Here is a 9,692-nt window from a genome sequence, read left to right as displayed (position 1 = left end):
TTACGCATTCGTATAAAGCGTGGTCTACAATGGCAGTAGGAGTAGTGGATTAAAGAAGTATGCTCAACTTTAACCTATTTCGTGAACTGATTATCAGTTCACGAAATAGGTTAAAGTTGAGCCTACTTCTTTAATCCACTACTCCTACTGCCATTGTAGACCACGCTTAAGATTGCTTATCTTTTCTTTGAAAGATGTTATCTTGTACTATTCTTGATGAGTGCAAAATAATGTAACCAATGAATATAATGAAATTACTGTTACATATAGTTATTCGAAATTTTACTTGTGGTTGTTATTGCAATATTCATAGTACACCTTACCAAATTAAAAGCTCGTTTTGGTTTATGACAACCATATCATAAGTTGCATGGACCAATATTGTGTCTATGAGAACTATAATACATTGTTAGGTCAACCATAACTTACGTAGTTGGAAGAATTATAAAAATATGGTTGGGTCCAAAAATTACTATAAATTATAGTGAGATTGTGGTAACTGCAACTATTTTTTTCTCTCTGTGTAAAGATTTTGCGGATTCCTCTTTGGAATCGTATACGCGATTAAGTCATTCATCCTCAAATTAGCCGTCGTGTTTAATTGTTGCATTTCTGGCATATTGATCAACTCCAATTCTACAAAACAAGTCGATTGTTTTAATTGTTTCAATGCTACACCTATGCATTACATATGTATATAATTTAAATTTCATCCTGTACTAAACCGTAAGTTAAATAATTTCTCTGCTGCTCGCGTAAACTTTATTATATTCGCTCAGACAGTACGACCCAAAACCGCTGGCATATATTCAGACACTCGGTATTCGTTGCATCGCGACCGTTTCGTTTATTTTCGTTTATTCATCCTTGCTCGCGGCTTAGTCCGTTATTCGTGAGATTTTCTAAGATCGAGGTCGGCTTAAAATGTGACGAAAAAGGAAAGAGAATCGCCCGGAAACCCGGTTACGTTGCTTGCCTTGATTTACATTCTGAATTTGCATTGAAAACAGACAAAGAAAAACATTGGGGAACTCAAGTCTGCATACACTTGAGGATACATCGCGGTTGCGATTCCTGCAGTCGACGATCGGTCGTTCCTCCTCGAATTTGTTGATTATCAGAAAAACAATGCATGCATCTTGTTTCAATTATTGTCGTGCATCGGGTTATTTTTAATATTACGTAAGCACTTTTCGAGCGACACGTAACTCATCGGTTCTCAAAACACTTTCGAATCTACAAAGTGCACAAATCTCTTGGAAACAGTCACGCCTGTATTTATATATTTAAAAAAAAAACATGCAACACATGCGCACATTCGTGTGTGTTTGGTGTAGATGACGAAAGGGTTTTCAGCAGCGGTGCATTGTATCGTACGGCACGTGCTTGTCAGATATCATTAGTGCGTTACGATGCGCTGATAATTATATATCTCGCGGAAATAACTTTCCGCCGCAATAAATATTCTCCGACGCGGAAAGACGCTTGCAGACGTAGAAGAACGTGTTTTGCGATTAGAAAATATGGTAGTTACATAATCGCTAATTATGTAATGTAGATCACCAATATCGGGAGAAATTATTTCAATTAGTAGCTTTAATTAATTGGCAGTGATGTACAGCGTAAGTTACAGTTATTGGTTAGTGGCACTTGACATATTTTCATAATTGCAAATATCAGTTAAAATAGAGTAAAGAAAATAATGTTATAACATTTAGAGATAAAAAATTTACTTCTTGTTAATTTACTTCCCTTTAATTTTGTATAGCTATACATTAATGTACAGTATAATATTGAATAACAATACGATATAACATGGACCGGTTAAGCACATCCATTAATAATGAATTCAGTGTCGCAAAGTTTCGCGCATCGACAATGAAAGCATTGGCTACTTCCGCTTCTCAATTGTCAATTACATAATGTATCTTCGTTTATATTAGAAAATAGCACTTGAATTGTTCACACATATGCACTAAACATTGCTCTTTGGCGGTCTGCACGGAGACACACAGTGTTCCGTCTGCTATTCTCTCTCCGGATCTATTTTATTTATATCTCAATGCGAAGAATCTTTTTCAGCACTGCATTGCACCTATGTGGTGTTATTTATGCATTGTTTACTTCTTTAAAATGCCAAAGATTGGACGTTCCCCCACAAGCGATATGTCACAATCGTCCTAGACTGATACGATACTTTTTTAAATGTATCCATTACTGAACACAACATTTCACGCGGCACATAATATTTTTTACAAGTGCCCACTGTTAGTCTATTAATTTTTGACATCACCAGAACATTCATATATGTATACTTAACTCTTTACATATAAACTTTTTAACTAATCAGATAATTATAACATTACTATAGCTTCGATAATGGACTGTACCTTTGAGTTGCTATTTCGTTGTATTTTGCATGTTTTTATACGGACACGAATTAGTGTACAAAAATCAAGTTGGAATTTGTTTCACGACTAAGTCAACGCGTGCAGTTCGTAAACATTGTGTTTAATCCAACAATCTTCAGTGATAACTTGAATTGACGAGTCCGAATCTGCGAACGCACTTTTTTCCTCATACAACACTTAGTATTTTAACAACACTCGTTATTAAATTCGTTTAATACTGCGTGAAATTACTTCTGGCGGCACCGAATTGTATTTTACGAATAAAACTCACGTGCACGAACTTAACAAACTTGATAAGCACCGCTTTGCCACCGCAGTGCGTTATATTTCTACGAATTTTCATCCGCGCGAAGCGTCCATGTGGTAACCGAACGCTGAGACAGGCCAAGGGAGTCTGACAAATTTTGGTCGGGACGTGTCACGTGCATTAGGGGTGCGTGTACGTGCGTCTGTGTGTTTAGTGTGCGTATGTTCCCAAGCGAGCACATGTCACGTGTCTCTTAAGTTTAGCAGAAGGGCTAGAGGTAGCAATAGTGGGACTATTGTCGTGGGTACTGCCGATGCTGCACTCATATGCCATAATCATCAATGAAGGGTAGCTCACAGCATAACTTTCCGTAGGGGGACTGGACCCTTGCGCTTTCGAGTAAACATCTGCCCAAGGGCCCTACCGCCGACGTTACTTGTCCTACTACCTTTGAATTAAAAAAAAAATAAATTTTTTTATTCCACCGTAGAGTTGGACTGGATTGGTCGGTGCAGATTTTTTTTCTATGAGCGATTACATCTGATATGCAATGTATTTTACGAGAGGCGTCGTTTCCAAAATCACGTTGATCGTTTCGCGCGTCGTTTCAGCTTAGAGTTTGATGACATTGCTTGTCGTCACCAGCATGATATGAAATCACAACAGCTCCGACTTCTGGCCTTAATTGTTGCTTCAATTGCTACCAATTGTCGAGCGACTGTGCTGTCTCTGGAACTGCAATTTATGACTTGTATAAGGATGACACTCGCAGCTCATATCGTTACACGTGTGCAATGATGACGGTATTAACAACAATAGGAATAAATTATTGTTGTTGTATTTAATTATGTAATTATATGCATATTACATGTTTATCGGACTGCTCGTACTTTCGTTAATATACTTTTTTTCATCCATTTAGAGCTTTCAACTTTCTAGAATTAATTTTAATAGTAATTTAAAAAGTCATACTGCTTAAATGTCTTTACGATTAACTCTGAAATAAAAGTTGAATATTTCTATAGGAAACAGACGTCGAAACACTGCTATTTTAGCTATGTATCGAATCTGTTATAATTTGCTTCAGTTTGGTAGTTTTTCTTTCTCTTCATTGGTTCGTAATAATCATACTAGAAAAAAAGAACACAAAAATTACACGCTTATATAAAGTACGGTGTAATTTTGCGTTACTGTATTTCTTGAAGGAATCACGTTAATATGACGTCTTCAGACTGTTCGTGGCCTATGTGTTTCTAATAGATATATGTAGGTACGCACGTGGTTGTGCAAATTTTTTGGCAGACACCACTCGCCTATGACTCACTCCTAACTGAGACACTTTAGGCGTTGTGCTAAGATTCATCCTTAGGGTTCGCACACACGCGGGCTTTATGAAAGGAAACCAGAGAACTTGAAACACGCGAATTATAGGCTGCAATCGATACTGGCATGAATGAATCACGAAACCGATTTAACGTCGACCTTAACCTTTCGACGGAACACCAAAGTCAACTACTATATTTTGCTATCACCGTAATCTGCAATCTGCATTACCGAGACACGAAAGTGTGTAACCGTTTCTTACTTCCTGATACGTACACGGAAAAAAAAGATTAGCTGCCATAGCTAAAACGTAGTAAAATAGGGACAACTAATATTTTTAGTTGTGATAGCTAAATATTTTGCTACTGTGCCTATTGTATTACGCGTATTGTATTACAGCAAACGGTTTGCTGTCGCACCTAATACAATAGGCACAGTAGCAAAATATTTAGCTATCACAACTAAAAATATTAGTTGTCCCTATTTTACTACGTTTTAGCTATGGCAGCTAATCTTTTTTTTCCGTGTAGATGCTGCGTTATTCCATTTTTTTTTCAATAATCAATAGGCGTCGTCTACCCGACCCCACGTGTATTTGGTAAATCATATCGAGAATTTACGGGGGAAAAAAATTATAGTAGAATTTACGTCAGAGATATGACTCATGGGGATCGTCATCAGCTGTACCAATTGTTCTCTGGCGAGATCGCATGTGAGGGAAGCTTTAAGGGTGCACAGTGTATGCGTACAGGGAGTCGACAGCTGTGGTCGATAACCCACATGGCGCTCTTTGCTCTCGTGGATGTGAGTGCGGAGTTATCGATTTTATCGTGCCATTTCATTAACGAATAGACGAACGGACATTGATTAGAAGGCAGAGCGCTTTATCGCCACCACGGCTGCGTTGACTCATTCTTGCCCTCGCTCAGTCCTGCTATCGGACTGTTCAAGAAAAAGTTGGCAGTAATCAGGATATACTTGAGCGGCTGTTAGGTTTTATGGCGTATAACAATTATGGCTGATGCTTGTCAGCCCGCGTCTTTAGCCATTATTATTTAGCCAATGATAGTTTACTCAAACGACCTACACTGGCCAATGTTTTTTTTTAAACCAACAACACGGAAAAAACAATGTAGCTGCTGTAGCTAAAACTTAGCAAAATAGGGACAGCTAATATTTTAGTTGTGATAGCTCAATATTTTGCTACTGTGCCTATTGCATTAGTGTGCGACAGCAAACGGTTTGCTGTCGTAGCAAAATATTGAGCTATCACAACTAAAATATTAGCTGTCCCTATTTTGCTAAGTTTTAGCTACAGCAGCTAAATGTTTTTTTCCGTGAAGTTACTAGTTATTTTTAAAATAGAAACATTGGCCAGTGTAGGTCGTTTCAATAAACTATCATTGGTTTTAGATTGCTGGCGATAGCAAATCTTTTTGTAAATTATTATTTAGCTTCTATATCGGGAAAAACTGGTGCGATTAAAGAGAATTACGATGATCATACGCGGATAGCTGAAATTATATCATGCGATTTTTTTGCAAACCAGAAATTTAAAAAAACACAAATATGTATGTTTTCTCTTTTTAACGTGAACATTTGCAATTGTCATAACAGATGTATTTTTTTAATTTAAGGTTCTCTGTTTAAATCATTCTTTGCCTCTCTTTTATTTTCTGCAGTTTCTCGCGATGGAAGATTTCATATCTATTTTATGTGTATCGAGTTATTTACGTCAAAAATAGGAAGGACAAAATATTTAAAAAGTAGTTTTCTAATTTTTATCTCGGCTAGGATGATGGAAATAGTCGAATTTTTAATAATTACAAGTAATTTTCTTAGCTAATGCGTAATGATGCAATGATCTCTAAATAAATTAATTAGCTACGTTGATAATAGATCATTCTTACCATATATTTCCTATGATTTCCTTTTTCGTTTTCTATACAAACGGTAAATTATCCACTGTTGATGAATATTTCTTTTAGTAGACCTCCCCTTCCCCCCGCCAGATACAATTTCTCAAAAAATTGAAATTGATCACATACGTGGAAATAATACTTGCTATTTCCGAAAGAGATTATGGCGATGAAATGTATTTATATACTAAAAAAAGAGTGAGATCTGTATCGAGTAGAACAACGTGGTAAAATGTGTTTAGCCTTGCGACGTATCGCTGCATCAATGTACGCGATGCCGAGAATAATTTGTGTAAAAGCGAGAAGAGACTAGACAGACGGGATCGCTGGACAGTTTATACGGCATTCTGTGTGAAGATCGTTTCTAAATATTTGGTACGTTGACACGGTATGCCTTTTCTTATAAGTCAACGGGTTAGAAAATTTTTGATTGCAAGTATGCACATGTCGCAATGAACGTTCTACCTCATATAGGAAATGCAGATGTTAAGCTCGTTGTAACTGCAATCTATGATAGTAGCAGCTGTGTCTTGTATGTACATAAACTACTGTATATAATTCTGTCCTTGTGTTCAGCCTGCCATTCCTAAAAACAACAGCTATCCACGAGACAAGTAATAGAGGGCTCATATCGTTTCACACGTTACGTTATTTTTATGTCAGGTAATGTACACCCGTGTCGAGTATCCCAGTATTGTTAGATTTGCATTTGATAGCGTGTCCAGCTGCGTGTAAACGTGATCGTAAAAATGACGGCGGAAATTATAATAAGCGATAAGGCGCATAGTATTGCGCATTGATATTCGTCGAGATAACCCGGTGGTGCTCTGAATTACAAGATCTCTTGCATAAACATAAAATCCAATTGATGTTTTTTAAATACACTTAGGAATAGGAGAATTGTGACCGTCCCGGTTCGTGGGAAAAATTCTGTCCAATCTTTTATAGTTCTGCAATGAAGCTTAGTGGCGAATAATCGATAAAACACGATTTGGTATTTTCACTACACTACGAGACATTAACGAATACATTGGCACTGATTTCTAACGAAAGACATGTTACAGTGATACAGTTGCAAAATTATCGCGATTTCTTCCAGAATATCTCATTTTGTACTCTCTAAAAATAAATTAGTGAATTATCACTGGAAACAGTGAATAGCCACTGATTTACAGTTATAAGTATACCACTGAAATTTTCAGTAGTATACTTATAACTGCAAATCAGTGGCTATTCACTGTTTCCAGTGATAATTCACTAATTGATTTTTAGAGAGTAGGAAGCTAAAAGAAACAACTGTTGTACGTGTCGCACGCGCGTCGGTCGGGCAACAATGATTTAGTTTCTAATGTTGAATATCAGTATGATGATGATAATAAGCATAAGCCTACGTGTAGAACTTGCGAAGAGAGTTATTGACATTTTCAAATGTCAAGCGGGTCTTCTCGCAATGCGCTCTTTACCATTTGGATTGTAACGAATTATAGGCTTGTACTGTATCGGATGTTGAATGAGAGAGAGAGAGAGAGAGAGAGAGAGAGATCTTGAGAAATATAGATTTTAAGATCGATATATTGCTAAATTTTCGTCGGTACATGAAATATAAACAAACTAAGAGACGATTGCAAAATCAATCGGTGTAATAGAGGACAGTTAATTTCCTACCGCGCCCATGCAAAGCAATCGATAACTTTTAATTGCTCTAAACAATAATTCTTCAAGTCTATAGATTACGAATGGCAGAAAGAAAGACACGATGTGAAAATTTTTCCTCGAATCACCCAACGTAACGACTATTGCTATTCAATTTCATTAGACAATTTAGACTCAGTTCTCGTCTATTTAAATCGTTTCGTTCAATCTAATCGTATTTCTCCTGCACGTCCGATTGCATCAAATATTGAATGGTGATTTGATAGTTTGAAAATGTGGGATAAGCGTATATGTCGTGCATATTAATAAAAGTATATACTGTGATAAATATTATAGATTAATGTATTCATGACGAATTGTTACAGCGAAGAGCCTGAGGCGACGAGGTATATTGGACGATATGAGAGCAAGTTTTGTAAGTGGTACTTTTTTTTTAAATAGTTGTATACACATATATCTATAAATTTCAGTACATGTGGAAAATATCTCTTTTATCGTAATATTTTCTGTGTTTTCGATAACACGGAAACGTATCTAAAGAAGTAATTGTTTCCGAAGACAAAAGAAGAAAATTACAATTAATAAGAATTTTTTCAGAGTACAGCTCTCAAAATTTTTTAATAATCGAAATTGTCGTTTTTTACCTTTTAACTTTTCTTTATACAAAGGAAGATTTTCTCGATCGTACTCGAAAATCGTTAGAATAAAATTAATATACTTAAAATATATACAAACATTACCAATTTAAAAAATATATAAAATACATCTAAAATTATTGTTTCTTGAATGAAGTAGCACAAAGGTATAAAAGCAGAATTGTCGGAAGATGCATATTTAATAATGATATTATTTTCTGTACTTTATTGTACTCTTATTATAAAGCGCGAAAGAAATATATGCATATATTTGTTATTGAATCTCATTTCGTACGACAGGCATTTTTACTACGTTGGTATTGTCGTAATAATAGCAAGTGTCACTGTTACTCCATGGAAAATAAGACATAACAGGAGCTACACGATTAGGGCAGGCTGCTATTATGATGGAAATACGTTTATCTCTAAAGAAATAACAATGATTATCACGAATATTACCTCGCTGAATAAAGTGTTGCCTTACTAAGCATGGCGAGGATGCGAGAAACGCAATATACATATAACGAATATAAGAGGGACTTCGTAGTACAATTTAGAAGTCGTCGATAACATTAGTATACTTTTACGAAGTATTTAATTGCGCGTTTAGTAAGCGAGCACTTTTGCAGGCGAGGCGAATGGCCGATTTGGCATAACGACGAGAAGGGATAGGGATTGTCGAGCCCTTACCGAGATCTCTTTTGCAGGCCGCGAAATATGGTCGCACCGGTCGGAACACGCCGATCAATAAGAAGCGGAAAGGCACATGTCCCGGTAGTTTCTCATGCCATGGCGGATCATAAGATCGACATTGGGCATCTCTGGGTGTCGTCCGACGATGTCGCTCGCCGTCAACGGGCCGAGCCGCCCCCGGTCGGCGCAAATTTCGGCGCGACGTCCGATTAACGTATAAATTCGGCGCGACAAACTCTGCTGCTGTACGCGAGATTTACGTGATCAAGTAACGCTGATGTTAACGATCGGACGGGATCGTGATGATGATAACGACGCGACGACGACGGCGGCGGCGACGGCGACGACGGCGTCGGCGTCGGCGTCGGCGTCGGGACGGAAGCGGGACACGCGACGCAAAAGCCGAGAAAAGTCGGAACACTGGTTTGCCATCGGATAGATCGTCGACCCGATGCGACGCGACGCGACGCAGCGGCTCTGGTTACGCGACGGCGTACTGCGCCGACGTCGAAGCGACGTCGCCGTCGACGTCGACGTCGTCATCGTCGTCAAGGCGACGGCGCGCGCCGGAGCCTTCTCTCCGTGCGCTCGTACTTGCCGAGTCGATCTCTCGAATCGAACGGGCGTGACGAGATATACGCGTATCGAGATGCATAACTAGTAGTGCGCGCCCGCGCGGTACGTCGAGCGGATTTCGAGGGAGATTACGATGCAGCATCATCGTAATGTTAGGTGGAAATTGTGACGACGTTGCCACGAACCGTTTACACAATAAACTTGTGTGTCATAGTTTATTCAGTGAACATTGCCT

General features: G+C 38.0%; 1 protein-coding gene across 1 annotated transcript in view; it reads right to left on the bottom strand.

Annotated features, from left to right (window-relative positions):
* LOC105566712 (disheveled-associated activator of morphogenesis 1) overlaps positions 1 to 9,414 on the bottom strand; it is a 33,415-nt gene extending 24,001 nt beyond the window's left edge. Inside the window, exon 1 of the mRNA XM_012020928.1 lies at positions 8,879 to 9,414. The gene's annotated coding sequence lies outside the window, so the exon portion shown is untranslated. The remainder of the gene's footprint in view (positions 1 to 8,878) is intronic.
* Between the last annotated feature and the right edge of the window lie 278 nt (positions 9,415 to 9,692).

The sequence above is a fragment of the Vollenhovia emeryi genome, unplaced genomic scaffold, assembly GCF_000949405.1.
Source record: "Vollenhovia emeryi isolate VEMERY1.0 unplaced genomic scaffold, V.emery_V1.0 DF939142.1, whole genome shotgun sequence".
In the NCBI taxonomy this organism is placed as follows: Eukaryota; Metazoa; Arthropoda; class Insecta; order Hymenoptera; family Formicidae; genus Vollenhovia; species Vollenhovia emeryi.
The sequence above is the reverse complement of the archived record's forward strand: the minus strand, read 5'-3'. Positions and strand labels throughout refer to the sequence as shown.